Raw genomic sequence first — 17,097 nt, 5'->3', positions numbered from 1 at the left:
TCACGTTCAATCCACAAATTTCAACCCGCAGTACTTTTTTTCTGCCACTAGATGTCCTCAGTCCAATGGCCAGCACTTTCCCCTAAACCTAGGTCATCCCGGACAAGTCCCCAACCTGTGACTGGACAGAGAAAAGAGAAGCAGCACAGGGATGGTGGGAACCCCTCATAATGGGCACAGCGGGTGTACAGACCCGGGAACTCAGCACAGGGATGGTGGGAACCCCTCATAATGGGCACAGAATGGAAAGTTTCGGATTCTCGCTCTGCATTCAGTGATGATCAGTGCCTGGACCCCCCCTCCCTCTTCCCTCCTCCTTGGCTCCACCCTTATCCCTCTCCCAGTCTATTTAAGCAGCGTGTTGAGTGAGTACAGTATCTGATGATTACGGGTTGATCAGCAACTGAGAACACCGAGAGAGAGAGCGTGCAGCGACATGGGTGAGACTATCCATCAGTGCCCCATCTCCTCTTTCTGACCCTCTGTGGTGTCCTGTAGGGAGGTTCTCTTTCCCTCTATTGTCTGACAGCCTGATGAGTGTTTGCAGCGTGTGTGGAGGGGAGATGAGTCCCCCCCTCCTGTCCTGTCATGGGGGAGTCCCTTAGGCTGCACTGCCTTCTGACTTCCTTCTGAAGATGCTGACCCCCCTGGCTGACACACGGTTTGGGGGGGAATTAGGCAGGTTGGGAGTTTTGCCTTCACTTGCTCCTTGCTTGGGGTGGGGTTTGAAGCCACAGCTAGGCGGGTGACATTTTTCAGAAGGTCCAAGTACAGAGAATGAGGTCCCGGGACATGGAACTACTCTGACGCTGCAACCAGCATGCGGTAAGTGAAGTCACAACTCCTGATTGGCTAGTGAGTGGATCCCCCAACAGCCAGGCAGATGGCATTGTGAGGAGGGGAGCACATCATTTAAGGCGCCCCGTTGGGTATCCGGGCAGTGAGCGGGGTCCACCCACCAATGAAGGTGGAACAGTCACAGGCGAGCATCCAATTACAGGTGAGCATTCAATCACGGATGAACAACCAATCACAAACAAGTGTCCGATCCTGGCCAGGCGAGCATCCAATCACAGATCAGCTTCCAATCACAGATAAGTGTCCAATCACAAACAAGGGTCCAGGGTTTAAAGAAGCTGATTGGCTCCCATGCACAGCTGTACTAGATTTTGTACTCTCCAGTTGTAGTAATCCTGATTATGAGGTCACTTTAGCGTTCCTTACACCTCCCCCCCCCCCCCCGTCCATTGAGGGTTTATAGACCCTTTAGGCATGCTGAAATTACCTCCTATAGTAATAATGGTTGAGAGGTCACTTTAGCGTGACTTCTACATCACCCATCCATTGGGGGTTCTAGCGACTCGAGACACGCTGAAATGACCTGAGAGGCCACTCCAGCATGCCGGCACCATACTTCAGGGTGTGTTGGAAGCAGTTTGCTGGATGGGGTGTTGCAATGACTGAGGATAGGAGAGCTCCGGGGCATTCAGAATGTCCCAAATCAGATAAAACCGTGTGAAGCGGGTGGTGCCACCAGATTTTGGGCGCGGGTTGCAAAATTGAGGCGGTTCCACCCATCGCCCTAAACACCCCGACCTGGGATATTCTGTTACCTGTCTGAGGCTCCCTGCAGATCTACACACCCGCCTTATCCGTGTGACGGGCCGTGTACAGACTGCAGATTTTCCACCGCTGGTTACTCAGCAATCTCACTCAGTGCCCAGAGCTGCTGCTGAGCACTATAGAGCCAGGACTGGGTATTTTCCACCACTGATTACTCGGCAATGATGCCCAGAGCTGCTGCTACTGACCACTATAGGGCCCGGGCTGACCGAAAATCCTCCTTCTCCCAGCCGGACCGCGCAGATCCCTCCGTCCGATCTGCGGAGTTGTAGAGGAATCCCAACAAAGATCCGATTGTAACATTTCATCGTGTTCTGATCTGATGGATCAATTTATAGATCAATCCCATTTATCAATTTATAGCTAATCGATCCCCTACACATGATTTATCAGAATCCATGAGGAAAACAATCACATGGATTGGATATCGCATTGTCAGCCATTCATATAACAAGCGCCCCTTTCCTCTTTTCACATAGGGGGCGCCCCTTTCCTCTGTGCCCCTGAACTATAATCTCCTGTGTTGGCATCTATAGCACGCTCCTGTGCCCGCCCTGTAATCTCTCCCCACACAGAGCAATCTTACATGGCAGATGCCAACACCCTGTGTGCCCCTCCCAGAGTCTACACAATTATTTACCCACAACCCACTGACTGCTGGCACATCGCATCTTATCACCTGATCCACCGACCGCCCGCAGCCACCCACTACCAGACCGCCTGACCCACCCTACCGCCTGACTTGCCCACCACCTTACTGCCCGCAGCCACTACCACCTGACCATCCGCAGCCTGACCCACCCTACCGCCTGACCGCCCGCAGCCACCCACCACGCTACCGCCTGACGCACCTTACTGCCTGATCCACCCTACCGCCTGACCGCCCGCAGCCACCCACCCTACCGCCTGACTCACCCTACCGCCTGACCCACCTGACCGTCTGCAGCCTGACTCACCCTACCGCCTGACTCACCCTACCGCCTGACCGCCCGCAGCCACCCACCACTTTACCGCCTGACTTGCCTTACCGCCTGATCCACCCTACCACCTGCAGCTGCCTTACCCACCCACCACCCTACCACCATGCCACCCCCCATGCTACTACCTGACTCACCTTACCGCCTGATCCACCATACCTCCTGACCGCCCGCAGCCACCTACCACCTGCAGACACCCTCCACCCTACTGCCTGATCCACCATACCTCCTGACCGCCCGCAGCCACCTACCACCTGCAGCCACCCATCACCCTACCTCCTGATCCACCCTACCGCCTGACTCACCAACCACCCTACCACCATGCCACCCACCATGCTACTGCATGACTTTCCTTACCGCCTGATCCACCTGACCGCCCACAGCCACCTACCACCTGACTCACCCACCGCCCTACTGCCTGACCGCTCGCAACCACCCACCACCTTGCCGCCTGACTCACTCTACTGCCTGCAGCCGCCTAACTCTCCCACAACCCTACCACCTTGCTACCGCCTGATCCACCCTACTGCCTGACCGCCCGCCACCACCCTACCGCCTAACTCACCCACCACCCTACCGCCTGATCCACCTGATCGCCCGCAGCCACCCACCACCTTACCGCCTGATTCACCTTACCGCCTGACCGCTCGCAGCCACCCACCACCTTACCGCCTGCAGCCGCCTGATCTACCCTACTGCCTGACCGCCCGCAGCCACCTACCGCCTGCAGCCACCCACCATGCTACCGCCTGATTCACCCTACCGTTTGACAGCCCAGCCACTCACCACCCTACCACCTTACTCACCCTACTGTCTGAACGCTCGATCTTCCCTTCCGCCTGACTCACCCACCACTCTACCACCATGCCACCCACCATGCTACCGTCTGACTCCCCTTACTGCCTGATCCACCTGACCGCTGGCAGCAACCCACCCTACCGGGCTACCACCAGCAGCCACCCTCCACCCTACCGCCTGACCCATCTGACCACCCTCAGCCACCCACTATGGTACTGCCTGATGCACCCTTCCACTTGACCGCTTGCAGCCAACCACCCTACCGCCTGAACCACCTGACCACCCGCAGCCAACCACCCTACCGCCTGACCCTCCTGACCGCCCACAGCCACCCACCATGCTACCGCCTGATCCACCCTACTGCCTGCAGCCGCTTTACTCAGGCTCAGTGATCTCTGTACACCGCTGCGGTATATATCAGAGCTATGGGGGCATCTTGTGACAAATTCTTGTTCTTTATTTCTTTCCAGCTACTAAGGGTGGATCATGTGGACCTGGATACAAGTCTCCTCTGGATGCCATGAAAGGTAGGGGCCCCTTGCTGTGAGCCCAGGGGCGATGGGGGGTGGGGGTGGGGTAAGAATCAGAGTACAGCTGTAGGCTTTTAGTGTAGATATTTTGAATATGTGACAGGTCCTCTTTGCTGGGTGTTCCCCGGTTTCAGCTCTGCCCTCTGTAGGTAAGAGAGAGGAAAGATGTGAACTGAGGCTGCTGTCTCACTCAGAGGCACTGTGAAAGGGTCTGCTGAATCTTGGAGTAGCTCAGGCAGTTCTAAGTTCTGCAGCATTTGCTGGTTAGAAACAAATTAGGTTCCTGTTTGCTCCCACCAAGAATAAGAAGTTAACCTCTTTTATGACCTGGGGTTATCTGTGGCCCCTAGCTTGTGTGGCCCCCTGTACCCCACCACTCACCATGTCTGTCCTGTACAGGCCCCAGAGAGGAGCTGATCTACGTCGCCTGCATCTATCGCAACACCGGCAACAACAAGCCTGACTACCTAGCCACGGTGGATGTGGACCCCAAATCTCCCCATTACTCCAAGGTGAGGCTCATGAATTTCATAGCATGTTTATTCCTCGGGGGAGGGCCCTGAAACTGCATTCATGACTAATGAACGGCCGTCCCACCCAAAAGGTATATTTTGGTTACAGGTGGAGTGCGGTTTGGAATTTTCTGATATTTTTTGATAAACACAACATTGAGATTTGTGCGGCAGGGAATGGCTGTGACCATTGGGGGATGGGGGGCAGGTACAGAGAGGTGCTCAATAAGGGAAGGGGGTGGGTATAGATAGGCGCCCCCCCCGGTGAAGGGGGGGCAGGGTACACCCGGGTGGTCAACAGGGTAAGTGGGTGAGTACAGCCGGGTGGTCATCAGGGTAAAGGGGCGGGTACAGATGGGTGCTCACTATAGGAAGGGGGAGGGTACATAAGTGGTCACCAGGTAAAGGGGTGGGTACAGACAGATGCTCACCGGGGTAAGTAGGTGGGTATAGAAAGGTGTTCACGGGAGGAAGGGGGTGAGTACAGATGGGAGCCCCCCCCTTGGGAAAGTGGGTGGGTACAGCCGGGTGCCCGCTGAGGTAAGTGGGTGGGTACAGACAGGCAGGTATCCTACAGGTGAGGTTCCAGATACCAGCTATGACTCTCCTGCTCCCCTTTGCAGGTCATCCACCGCCTGGCGATGCCCAACCTGAACGATGAGCTCCACCACTGCGGCTGGAACACCTGCAGCAGCTGCTTCGGGGACCTCAACAAAGTCCGGGACAAGCTCATCCTCCCCTCCGTCATCACCTCCCGCATCTACGTGGTGGACGTGCGCACCGACCGCCGGGCCCCCCGCATCCACAAGGTGGGTACCCTCCAATCAGCTCGTCCGGTCCTCTCTGTCCATTTACTAACTTGTCTCTTCTCTAAACAAACCGCCCCGGGGAGCCGCCATCCTCTCCCTCCTGTAACTGCCATATCATTGTTCCAGGTATTTCTATAGGCAGCTGGTATGTGAGTACCTGAACCTGTCCTTATATCTGCCTCCTGGACAGCAGCTCTTGGATTGAGAGAGGGAGGGGCATTGCTTAGAGCCAATCAGGAGTGCTGCATGCACATGTGCTGAAGGGAACATGCTGATGGGGGGGGGGTGACCTCATCGGTGTAGAAGAGAGTCAGGGGAAGTCCGCCCAGGAGACGGACTTGAAAGCCAAATTAGGGAAAGTTCCCAGGTTTTGATTGCATAACTGCAGTAGAGTGAGGTCAGGTCGGGAGGCTGGCGGAACTGTGTAATTCTCAGGACTGGCTGGGCGGCTCCCATGTATGTGCCTGGATGCAGGGCCGGGACAAAGGGTGGGCAAGAGGGGAGGTTGCCCTGGGTGCAGTAAAGCAAAAATGAATGCAGGGTGGTACACCCATTCTATGGCATGTATTATTAGTGAGGGAGGGGGGTGCAATTCTGCATCCTTGCCCTGGACGCTGGACGACCCTGTCCCGGTACTGCCCGGCTGTGACCTGACCGGGATTCTCCTCTCTACAGGTGGTGGAGCCGGAGGAGGTGCACAAGAAGTGCGATTCGGGGTACCTGCACACCCCGCACTGCCTGGGCAGTGGAGAGGTCATGATCAGTGCTCTGGGGGACACCGCTGGGAACGGCAAAGGTGAGCGCTATCTTCTACGCCCGGCGGGCCTCCGGGTTTTATTTTTGGCCCGGAGCATTTCTTGTCTTTTTAAAAGTCTTACTGACCTCTCCATGAGGATAATGTCAACCGATTTCTGTATCTCAGGAAGCTTCGTGCTGCTGAATGGAGAGACGTTCGAGGTGAAGGGGAACTGGGAGGTGGAGGGCAATGCTACGCCCTTCGGCTATGACTTCTGGTACCAACCGCGCCACAACGTCATGATCAGCTCCGAGATGGGAGCGCCGAAGATATTCACCAAAGGGTTCAACATAGAGGATGTGAAGGCGGGTAAGAGGGGTGCAGAAGGGTAACAGGGGCAAAGATCAGTACAAGACGGGACTACTGGGAGCCAAATTCATCCATTACTACCCCACACCCCGTCCCTCTATTATACCCCAATCCTCCCTCTGTCCTTCTATTGTAGCAACGTCCCGGGGCCCCTTTAGGCTAATGAGAACCTCCAAAGTTAGGGACAGCTAAAATCCTTCTGTGTAGAGTGGGTTACAAGGCATGGCGGGTGCAATGCAAGGTAGATTCATGGGCACCAGACACTTCTTGAATGCAAAGAGATTTATTTTCTCTTGAACAGAACTGTGGGAGAGAGGTTTAGGGCCAGGACACCCTTTTAGTAGTTGCAATGTTAATTGGCAGACTCCGAGACTTCTATAGGTAGACAGCCATGCAGGGAAAGGCACCCAGCAGGACACCACATCTGTATATGTAGGATTGCTGTTTCCTATGGCAACAGTCTTATAACCCTTTCTAACACAAGTTGTAATGAACTTCTGTACTTCCTCTACAATCACTTCTTGTAGATCTTCTTCACTCCACTGAGCTCCCAGTCTCTCCTCACTAGACTTGCCGATCCACTGCCACTGGATCTCCTGAGCTCTTCCAACCTTCTCACAGAGTATCTTCTTCAATTGTCACCCCCGAGCCCTTGCTGGGTCCCTAGCTTGGCACTCAGATACTCCTCAAGTGTCACCTCCGCTTGCTGGGTCCCTGGATTGACACCTGCTGAAGTTTCCCAATTCTTCACCATCCCCAGTTGGTGAGAATACTGCTCTGGTACTTGCTTCAGCTACTCAGTGGTCTCCGGTAATAAGGTGGTTGGTCCCTTAATGGCGACAGCTTCCCCCTCAACCCCTGACAACGACAGGTTCTCCGGCCGGCAGAATCGTCACTTATGGTTGGACTGCAAGCTGTAGTCCCAACCCTACGCCGCTCCCTTGCTTCTGGGTAGGCCCTCAGACAGCCTAGCAGACAGATGTCCCCGGGATAGGCTTCAGGCTCTGGCCTAGCAGCCTGGGACAGAACAACACACGTCCACCCAGACAGCCGTCCAGGTGGCACAGAACCCCAATCACCCAAATAAATAGGCTCTCCCAGCAGGCCAAGGGACCCAAGAAGATCCCTGCCCGTTGGCTGAGATACACCATCTATTCCTAATCTGTCCTTGCAATGCCCTTGTCTTATCTAATGTCGCCAGATACCTGGTCACCTAGTGACAGAAGAGAGAAGTGCAGCAATTCCAGACTTCGGGTGAAATCAATTGATCCCTAGCAATTAGCCAAGACAACTATACCTGGCAGGTAAATCTAAGAGCAACCCTGCCTAGACATCAGGGTGTTACATTCTCCCCCTGTCTACAAAACTACGTCTCGGAGTTTGCAAAAATAAATAATTTGAGCTCTCATCCTGAGAGCGAATGTCCTGGCAAAAACTGTGATAGGAAAGGAATAAAAACAAGTAATGCACATAGGATATCACAGAAAATAAACACGCATGAGCGAATGGTAGTTCACACAGGATAGATAAATAATAGGAATTATATATACAGTTTAACATGTGGTGTACCACCCAACTGGTTAAGGGAGAATATCAACCTTAGTCTTATATCCTAACCATCTATCTAATATTCACAGTAATAAAGAGCATGAATATTTAGTATTATCCTCCATGTTGGATCACTGTCTCTCCTTGTCCAAGGAAGCCGCAACAGTGCAGGAACACCTGAAAGAAACATCAGGGTGCTACACTATTATACCCCAATCCCCCTTCTGTCCTTCTATTATACCCCAATCCCCCTTCTGTCCTTCTATTATACCCCAATCCCCCCTCTGTCCTTCTATTATACCCCAATCCCCCCTCTGTCCTTCTATTATACCCCAATCCCCCCTCTGTCCTTCTATTATACCCCAATCCCCCTTCTGTCCTTCTATTATACCCCAACCCCCCTTCTGTCCTTCTATTATACCCCAATCCTCCCTCTGTCCCTCTATTATACCCGAATCCCCCCTCTGTCCTTCTATTATACCCCAATCCTCCCTCTGTCCTTCTATTATACCCCAATCATCCCTCTGTCCTTCTATTATACCTCAATCCTCCCTCTGTCCTATTATACCCCAATCCTCCCTCTGTCCTTCTATTATACCCCAATCCCCCCTCTGTCCCTCTATTATCGCCCAGTGCCCCTTCCGTCCCTCTATTATACCCCAATCCCCCCCTGTACTTCTGTTATACCCCAATCCCTCTTCTTCTATTATCTTCTTCTTGCTCTATACTAGGACACTACGGCCAGAGTATCCACGTGTGGGATTGGACGAAGCACACCCGCATACAGACGCTGGACCTTGGGGCGGACGGCCTGATTCCTATGGAACTCAGATTTCTGCACAACCCGGACGCTGCTCAGGGATTTGTCGGCTGCTCGCTCGGCTCCTCCATCTTCCGCTTTTACAAGACTGCGGTGAGCAGCTGTGGGGGATGGGGACTCAATGTTTTATTGGAGGGAAAAGAAAAGAATCTTCTGCAGGTCGGCTTTGTGGAGTGGCAGGATTTTGGAAAACTTTCCTGCATATTCTTACCTGCATCTGTTCTGTAGATCCTGGAATAGGCCACGCCCACACACCTGCTGAAACCTTTACACATGGGAGTGGTCACCTGACCCGACCCCTGAGGTGACCTGAGGGCAGCATTACCGGGGTGCCATATTTCATGTAATAGGCCAGGTATAGGAGCAGGGGGTCGAGCATGCTGCCATATCTGTGTAGAGACTGTATACCGTTGCCTTGGTTGCAAGGAAGAGAAACAACGGTATAGCAATGTATACAGTGAAGCAATTCTATACAAATCTAAAAATACAAGCAGTGTTCCCCCGAAGGTGACCTGGTATCTGCCTTATAAAGTACAACAGAGCTCAGACTAGGGGAGGGAGACGCAGCACATGGAACCAATCCGTTCTGCTCTCGTGCTCATGTGCTAACAAAGATCATGCTGATAGGAGGAGAGAGCAGAGTGACGTGGAGAGAGGAGCTCCGAGGGGGCGGGTCGAATAATATTGGCCATTTGGAAGACTGAGGACATCTTGTGGTGAAAAAGGTGTACTGCGGAGGACACCCCCTCCTCCCTTTTTTTTTTTTTTTTTTCAATCTTTTGAGTCACTCCTCCTTTTCATTCATCATATATTATTTTATTTTTCTTTTAAACTTTATTTCTATTTTAAAATTGGTCTGGGCAGGAAGGTGTATAAGTGCCCCCCCCCCGGGATAAACTTTATTTCTATTTTATAATGTACATTATGTGAAGGAGCTGATGACAGATCTGTACCGATACCTGCTGCATGATTGTGTGTTTTTTGTTTTTTTACCCCTACAGGATGAAAAGTGGGTGGCTGAGAAGGTCATCCAGGTGCCACATAAGAAGGTGGAGGGCTGGGCGATGCCAGAGATGCCGGGTGAGTGGCTGTACGATGACCCTGATTGGGTGAGAGAATAGCTCCGCCCCTCCCCAGCCTCTTCCATAAGGACATACAGTTTGTTTTTGTTTTTTTTTCCTTCCGGTTGTACCGGCTCCTCTCCAGGACTAAAAGGTCTTCCTCTGATTTCACTGCACACTCTGAGCTTCTCACAATGTGCATTATAAGCTGCAGGCAGTCAGAGCCCCGCCTCCTTTCCTGGCTGGAGGACATCCAGCATCATCTATTTCACCGTACCTGGCCCCGCCCCCCTTTCATCAGTTCTTTCGATCATGGAGGCTCAGCATCACATGTGGGCGTTACCTAGGCAAATACAGCCCTGCCTAGGAACGCCCACTCCTCCCAGACTGACACCCGACCATCTAGGACATTTTGATATTTGCATAACTCCTCCCACCGCTTGCCTCAGGGCTGAGAGCTTTTAAAGGAGTGCTGTGATGTGTGCAGGAAGCTCCTCCCACCAGCATGCAAACATGCAGAATGAGAAATTTTTTTTCCCCTCGATTTTCATTATTTCAATAATTTCGTTTAGATGAATAAATTTTCCTTTTCCAAACTCGGTCAAACTCATTTTAAATTCGACCAAATCTGAAAAATGCTAATTGGTGTTACATTTTTTTTTTTTTTAATTTTATATTTGAAATTCGAATTTCAGAGGGCAGTTACAGTGGAACCTTGGATTACGAGTAACACGATTTAACAAGCTTTTTGAAAGACAATCAACTTTTTTTTTTTTTTTTTAATTCTGACTCTGTATGCGAGTGTCATCTCGCAAAACGAGCAGAATTTTAAGGTAATGGGGGTGTGCAGTATCGCATTTGGCCAGAGGTGCGGGGGCGCCGGGGACACTCGGAACGGTTCGGAAATACTCGGAATGACTCAGAAATTCTCAGTTTCTCCTCGAGTATTTCCGAGGCTCTCTGGTGCCCCCCCCCCTGCCTCTGGCCGCATGCGGTATTGCATGCAATAGAAGTCAATGCGGAACGAATTATTTTCGTTTCCATTGACTTCTATGGGGAAACTCGCTTTTATATACGAGTGCTTTGGATTACAAGCATTCTCCCGGAACGGATTATGCTCGTAATCCAAGATTCCACTGTATATTCTTTCTATTGCATGTAGGTTTTTTCTTTTTTCTTTTTTTTATTCTATTCAAAATTCGAGTTTCAGAAGATGATTATATTTATTTCATTCTATTGTTTTTTTTCCATCCCTTTTTAATTTCTATTCTATTCTATTCTATTCTATTCTATTCTATTCTATATTCTGTTCATTTTTAACCTTATTCCCTTATTTTCTATATATAATTTTTATTTTATTTTTTTTATGTTTTTATCCCACTCCCTTATTTTCTATTCTATTGTGTTCTATTTTTTTTAATTTTATATTCTGTTCTGTTTTACTCTATTCTTTTTCTGTGCTTTGCTTTTCTTCTCCTTCTCCATAGTCGGCATTTTTCTTCCTCCAAACAAGGCGAGTCCTCCAGGACGACACATGTACAGAAACGTCTGAAGTTTGCCAATGAATATCTAAATGATTCAGAGAAGGATTGGGAGAAAGTGCTGTGGTCAGAGGAGACCAAAATTGAGCTCTTTGGTTTCAACTTAACTCACCGTGTTTGGAGGAAGAGAAATGCTGATTATGACCCTAAGAACACCATCCCTACAGTCACACACGGAGGTGGAAACATGATGATTTGGGGCGGTTTCTCTGCTAAAGGTACAGGCCGACTTTGCCGCATTGAGGGGCCAATGGACGGGGGCCATGTATTGTAAGATCTTGGATGAGAACCTTCTTCTCTCAGCCAGAACACTGAAGATGGGTCATGGATGGGTCTTGGGACAATGACCCAAAACATACCACCAAGGCAACAAAGGAGTGACTCAAGAAGAAGCACATTAAGGTCTTGGAGTGGCCTAGCCAGTCTCCAGACCTTAATCCTATAGAAAACTTATGGAGGAAGCTGAAACTTCGACCTGGTCACCAACTACCAGAAACGTCTGACTTCTGTGATCGCCAACAAGGGTTTCTCCACCGAGTACTAAGTCATGTTTTGCTTGGGGATCAAATACTTATTTTACTCACTCCCGTTCTCAGTGGGACAGGAAATGAGTAACGGAGCCACGGATATTGCTGGAAACCTGACCCCCTCCCCCACTGCATCCAAAACCTAGAGGAAAAGGTTTCTGGCTGGACAGAGATCTATTAAATCTGAAGTTTAATGGGCTTTTTTCTCCCATCACCCCCCATCAACATGATAACCCTTTCCATTTTCATTACATACTTTATTTTATACACTGTGATGTCATTACTGGGTCTCTGTGCTTCTCTATGCTATGCAGGCAGATCGTGGCTGGTGGGAGGGGCTGTACATAGCTTCCTGAAAACATCCCAACACCCTCCCTCAGTCTTGAAGCAAGCAGGGGGAGGAGTTATGAAAATACTACATGCCTAGATGGGCGGGTGTCAGTCTGGAAGAGTGGGCGTTCCTAGGCAGGCTGTATTTGCATAGGTAACGCCCACATTTGATGCCTCCATAACTGAAATCCAATGAATGAAAGGGGGCATGGCCAGGGGCTGGACATCCTCAAGCCAGGAATGGAGGCGGTGCTCTATCTGACTTGTTCCAGTTTCTAATGCACATTGTAATTAGCTCAGTGTGCGATGAAATCAGAGGAAGCCCTGTCAGTCCAGGGGGAGGAGCCGGTACACCCGGTGGATGGAGGGAGGATTTCAGTCCAGGGGGAGGAGCCGGTACACCCGGTGGATGGAGGGAGGATTTCAGTCCAGGGGGAGGAGCCTGTACACCCGGAGGATGAAGGGAGGATTTCAGTCCAGGGGAGGAGCCTGTACACCCGGAGGATGGGGGGAGGATTTCAGTACAGGGGGAGGAGCGGTACACATGTAGGATTTCAGTCCAGGGGGAGGAGCCTGTACACCCGGAGGATGAAGGGAGGATTTCAGTACAGGGGGAGGAGCCTGTACACATGGAGGATGAAGGGAGGATTTCAGTCCAGGGGGAGGAGCCTGTACACCCGGAGGATGGGGGAGGATTTCTGCCAGGGAGGAGCCTGTACACCCAATGGATAGAGGGAGGATTTCAGTCCAGGGGAGGAGCCTGTACACCCGGAGGATGGGGGGAGGATTTCTGCCCAGGGGAGGAGCCTGTACACCCAGAGGATGGGGGGAGGATTTCAGTAAAGGGGGAGGAGCCTGTACACATGGAGGATTTCAGTCCAGGGGGAGGAGCCTGTACACCCAGAGATGAAGGGAAGATTTCAGTCCAGGGGGAGGAGCCTGTACACCCGGAGGATGGGGGGAGGATTTATGTCCAGGGGGAGGAGCCTGTACACCCGGAGGATTTCAGTCCAGGGGAGGAGCCTGTACACTCGGAGGATGGGGGGAGGATTTCTGTCCAGGGGGAGGAGCCTGTACACCAAGAGGATGGGGGGGAGGAGTTGTAATCATGTCTGTCCTCCCTCTTCTCAGGGCTCATCACGGATATCCTGATTTCTCTGGACGATCGCTTCCTGTACTTAAGTAATTGGGTGCACGGCGACATCCGGCAGTATGACATCACCGACCCGGGTCACCCCAAACTGGTGGGGCAGGTGAGTAACCCCCCTCCCATTTCTAGGTCTGGGCAACCACAATCTATGTCTTGAAGGAGATTTCACCTTAAGTAATGGGAGGGTTCTTCACAGTAAGAGCAGTAGGGATTAATTATTTGTATTAAGAGCGGTATGGGTGGGGCTTTGTGGAGTCTCTGCTGGGTTTTCATTGGTGCCTGTGTCCCCAGCGGGAAGATTTAGTCTCACTTTCTGTATCGGGAGGAACAGAGATTTCACTTTTCGTATAGGAGGGGTTCTGCATGATAAAAGTCATACAGTTAGGGCTCTTTACAGTAAGAGTGGTATATGAAGGGTTCTTCACAGTAAAAGCAGTAAAGTTGTGGAACTTACTACAACAAAGGAAAATTATAAAAACAGAAAAATGTGATGTTGAGATCTCATGTGTCTGTCCAATATTTGTCATCTCATATATTAGCTGGCAGCATTCTCAAGGGCGGTGCAGTGAAAGTGCTGGAAGATCAGGAGCTAAAATGTCAGCCAGATCCAGTATTCATCAAGGTGAGCGCCCCTTATTGTACCCCCCAGTGCCTGTATGGAGGGGGGGGATAGTGACCCCTCTCTTCTTCCTCCGCTGTAAAGTCCGCTCTCTTTGCTGTATCATATTATCATTTCTTTATATTCTGATATGTGAACGTTCCCCGGGTAATGCTTAGTAAATGTGTGCAGGGGAGGAAGATTCCGGGGGGACCTCAGATGATCCAACTCAGCCTGGACGGGAAGAGGCTCTACGTCACCACCTCGCTGTACAGCGTATGGGACAAACAGTTCTACCCGGACATGATCAAGTGAGTGACCGGGCTCCTCTGTCCCACCCCCTTCCCCCTCCTCCTCTCCTCTTTCCCACCCCTTCCTCTCCTCTTTCCCACCTCCTTCCTCTCCTCTTTCCCACCCCCTTCCTCTCCTCTTTCCCACCCCCTTCCTCTCCTCTTTCCCACCCATTTCTTTCCTCTGTCCCACCCATTTCTTTCCTCTGTCCCGACCCCTTTCCTATCCTCTGTCCCGACCCCCTTTCCTATCCTCTGTCCCGACCCCCCTTTCCTATCCTCTGTCCCAACCCCCCTCTTCCTTCCTCTGTCCCGACCCCCCCCTTCCTTCCTCTGTCCCGACCCCCCCTTCCTTCCTCTGTCCCGACCCATTTCCTCTCCTCTGTCCCGACCCCCTTTCCTCTCCTCTGTCCCAACCCCCCTCTTCCTTCCTCTGTCCCGACCCCCCCTTCCTTCCTCTGTCCCGACCCCCCCCCTTCCTTCCTCTGTCCCGACCCCCTTTCCTATCCTCTGTTCCCGACCCCCCTCTTCCTTCCTCTGTCCCGACCCCCCCCTTCCTTCCTCTGTCCCGACCCCATTTCCTCTCCTCTGTCCCGACCCCCTTTCCTCTCCTCTGTCCCGACCCCCCCCCCCCTTCCTTCCTCTGTCCCGACCCCCTTTCCTCTCCTCTGTCCCCAACCCCCTTTCCTCTCCTCTGTCCCGACCCCCCCCCTTCCTTCCTCTGTCCCAACCCCCTTTCCTCTCCTCTGTCCCCAACCCCCTTTCCTCTCCTCTGTCCCGACCCCCTTTCCTCTCCTCTGTCCCCAACCCCCTTTCCTCTCCTCTGTCCCGACCCCCTTTCCTCTCCTCTGTCCCGACCCCCTTTCCTCTCCTCTGTCCCCAACCCCCTTTCCTCTCCTCTGTCCCGACCCCCTTTCCTCTCCTCTGTCCCGACCCCCTTTCCTCTCCTCTGTCCCCAACCCCCTTTCCTCTCCTCTGTCCCCAACCCCCTTTCCTCTCCTCTGTCCCGACCCCCTTTCCTCTCCTCTGTCCCGACCCCCCTTTCCTCTCCTCTGTCCCAACCCCTTTCCTTCCTCTGTCCCAACCCCTTTCCTATCCTCTGTCCCAAGCCCTTGCCCTCCTCTGTCCCAACACTTTTCCTTCCTCTGTCCCAACCCCCCCTTCCTTTCCCTCTGTCCCGACCCCCTTTCCTTTCCTCTGTCCCGACCCCCTTTCCTTTCCTCTGTCCCGACCCCCTTTCCTTTCCTCTGTCCCGACCCCCTTTCCTCTCCTCTGTCCCCAACCCCCTTTCCTCTCCTCTGTCCCCGACCCCTTTCCTCTCCTCTGTCCCAACCCCTTTCCTTCCTCTGTCCCAACCAATTTCCTATCCTCTGTCCCAAGCCCTTGCCCTCCTCTGTCCCAACACTTTTCCTTCCTCTGTCCCAACCCCCTTCCCTCCTCTGTCCCAACCCCCCTTCCTTTCCTCTGTCCCAACCCCCCTTCCTTTCCTCTGTCCCAACCCCCTTTCCTTTGTCCCAACCCCCTTTCCTTTCCTCTGTCCCAACCCCCTTTCCTTTCCTCTGTCCCAACCCCCTTTCCTTTCCTCTGTCCCAACCCCCTTTCCTTTCCTCTGTCCCAACCCCCTTTCCTTTCCTCTGTCCCAACCCCATTTCCTCTCCTCTGTCCCACGCCCTTTCCTTCCTCTGTCCCACGCCCTTTCCTTCCTCTGTCCCACGCCCTTCCCTTCCTCTGTCCCACACCCTTCCCTTCCTCTGCCCCACGCCCTTCCCTTCCTCTGTCCCACGCGCTTTCCTTCCTCTGTCCCAAGCCCTTCCCCTCCTTGTCTCCTCTGTCCCACCCCTTTCCTTCCTCTGTCCCAAGCCCTTGCCTTCCTCTGTCCCCACCCCTTGCCCTCCTTGTCTCGTCTGTCCCACGCCCTTTCCTTCCTCTGTCCCAAGCCCTTGCCCTCCTTGTCTCCTCTGTCCCACCCCTTGCCCTCCTTGTCTCCTCTGTCCCACCCCTTCCACTTCCTGGCCATTCTCTCCCTTACTTCCTTTCTTCCCAGCTTGCCTCTCTCTGACCTCTCATCTTCCCCCCAACCTCTGGCTCTCCCCTTCTGACCTTTCCTCTGCCTACCCCCAGCTTGTCTCCCTCTGACCTCTCATCTCCCACCCCCCAGGGAAGGTGCCGTCATGGTGGCAGATTGATGTGGATACAGAGAAGGGAGGACTCTCCATCAATGAGAACTTCCTGGTGGATTTCGGGAAGGAGCCGGATGGTCCCGCTCTCGCCCACGAGTGCCGCTTTGAGGGAGGAGACTGCACCTCTGACATCTGGATCTAACCCCCCCCCCCCCCCGCTCTCAACTGAAGTCACATGTCAGTTATAGGTGGAGTCTAGTGGGAGGGGCTCCCCATCGATCCACATGGTCCAGGTCCGTATTCTGCTGCTTCCATCCCTACAATGAGAAAATGAAAGAGATGATCTGCTCCCCCTCCCCATTATATGACATCATAGAGTGATTGCTCCACCCAAACAATGCCTATGCTGCCGCCTCTTGACCAGTTAAGATTTGTCTTCTGTGTCTGATTATTGTCAGTTGATCATTAAAGAGCCGCTCCGCCCAGAACGGAGCGTCACTGAGTGACTGCGTCCTCTGCCTGTCGTGTCTTCATTACACTCGCACAATGTTCCTGTGACTACTGAAAGTCACTCCGCCCACAACTGACAGTTCAGAGCTTTGAATGATGCTGGACAGTTAACCCGCCATGACAGTTTCTTCTGTCTCTGGAGGACTGTATTGGTGAGTTCTAGACATGTGCAGAACGGAAAAAATTGTTTTGATTTTGTTTTTTTTTTACATAAATTAATTTAGTTTAATTCATATTCGGAATTAATT

General features: G+C 52.4%; 1 pseudogene; it reads left to right on the top strand.

The window, feature by feature from the left end:
* The first annotated feature begins 319 nt into the window (after nt 1–319).
* LOC141116752 (methanethiol oxidase-like) lies at nt 320–16,850 on the top strand (annotated as a pseudogene).
* Nucleotides 16,851–17,097: the final 247 nt, after the last annotated feature.

This window comes from Aquarana catesbeiana, linkage group LG13, assembly GCF_042186555.1.
Source record: "Aquarana catesbeiana isolate 2022-GZ linkage group LG13, ASM4218655v1, whole genome shotgun sequence".
NCBI lineage: Eukaryota > Metazoa > Chordata > Amphibia > Anura > Ranidae > Aquarana > Aquarana catesbeiana.
The sequence above is the reverse complement of the archived record's forward strand: the minus strand, read 5'-3'. Positions and strand labels throughout refer to the sequence as shown.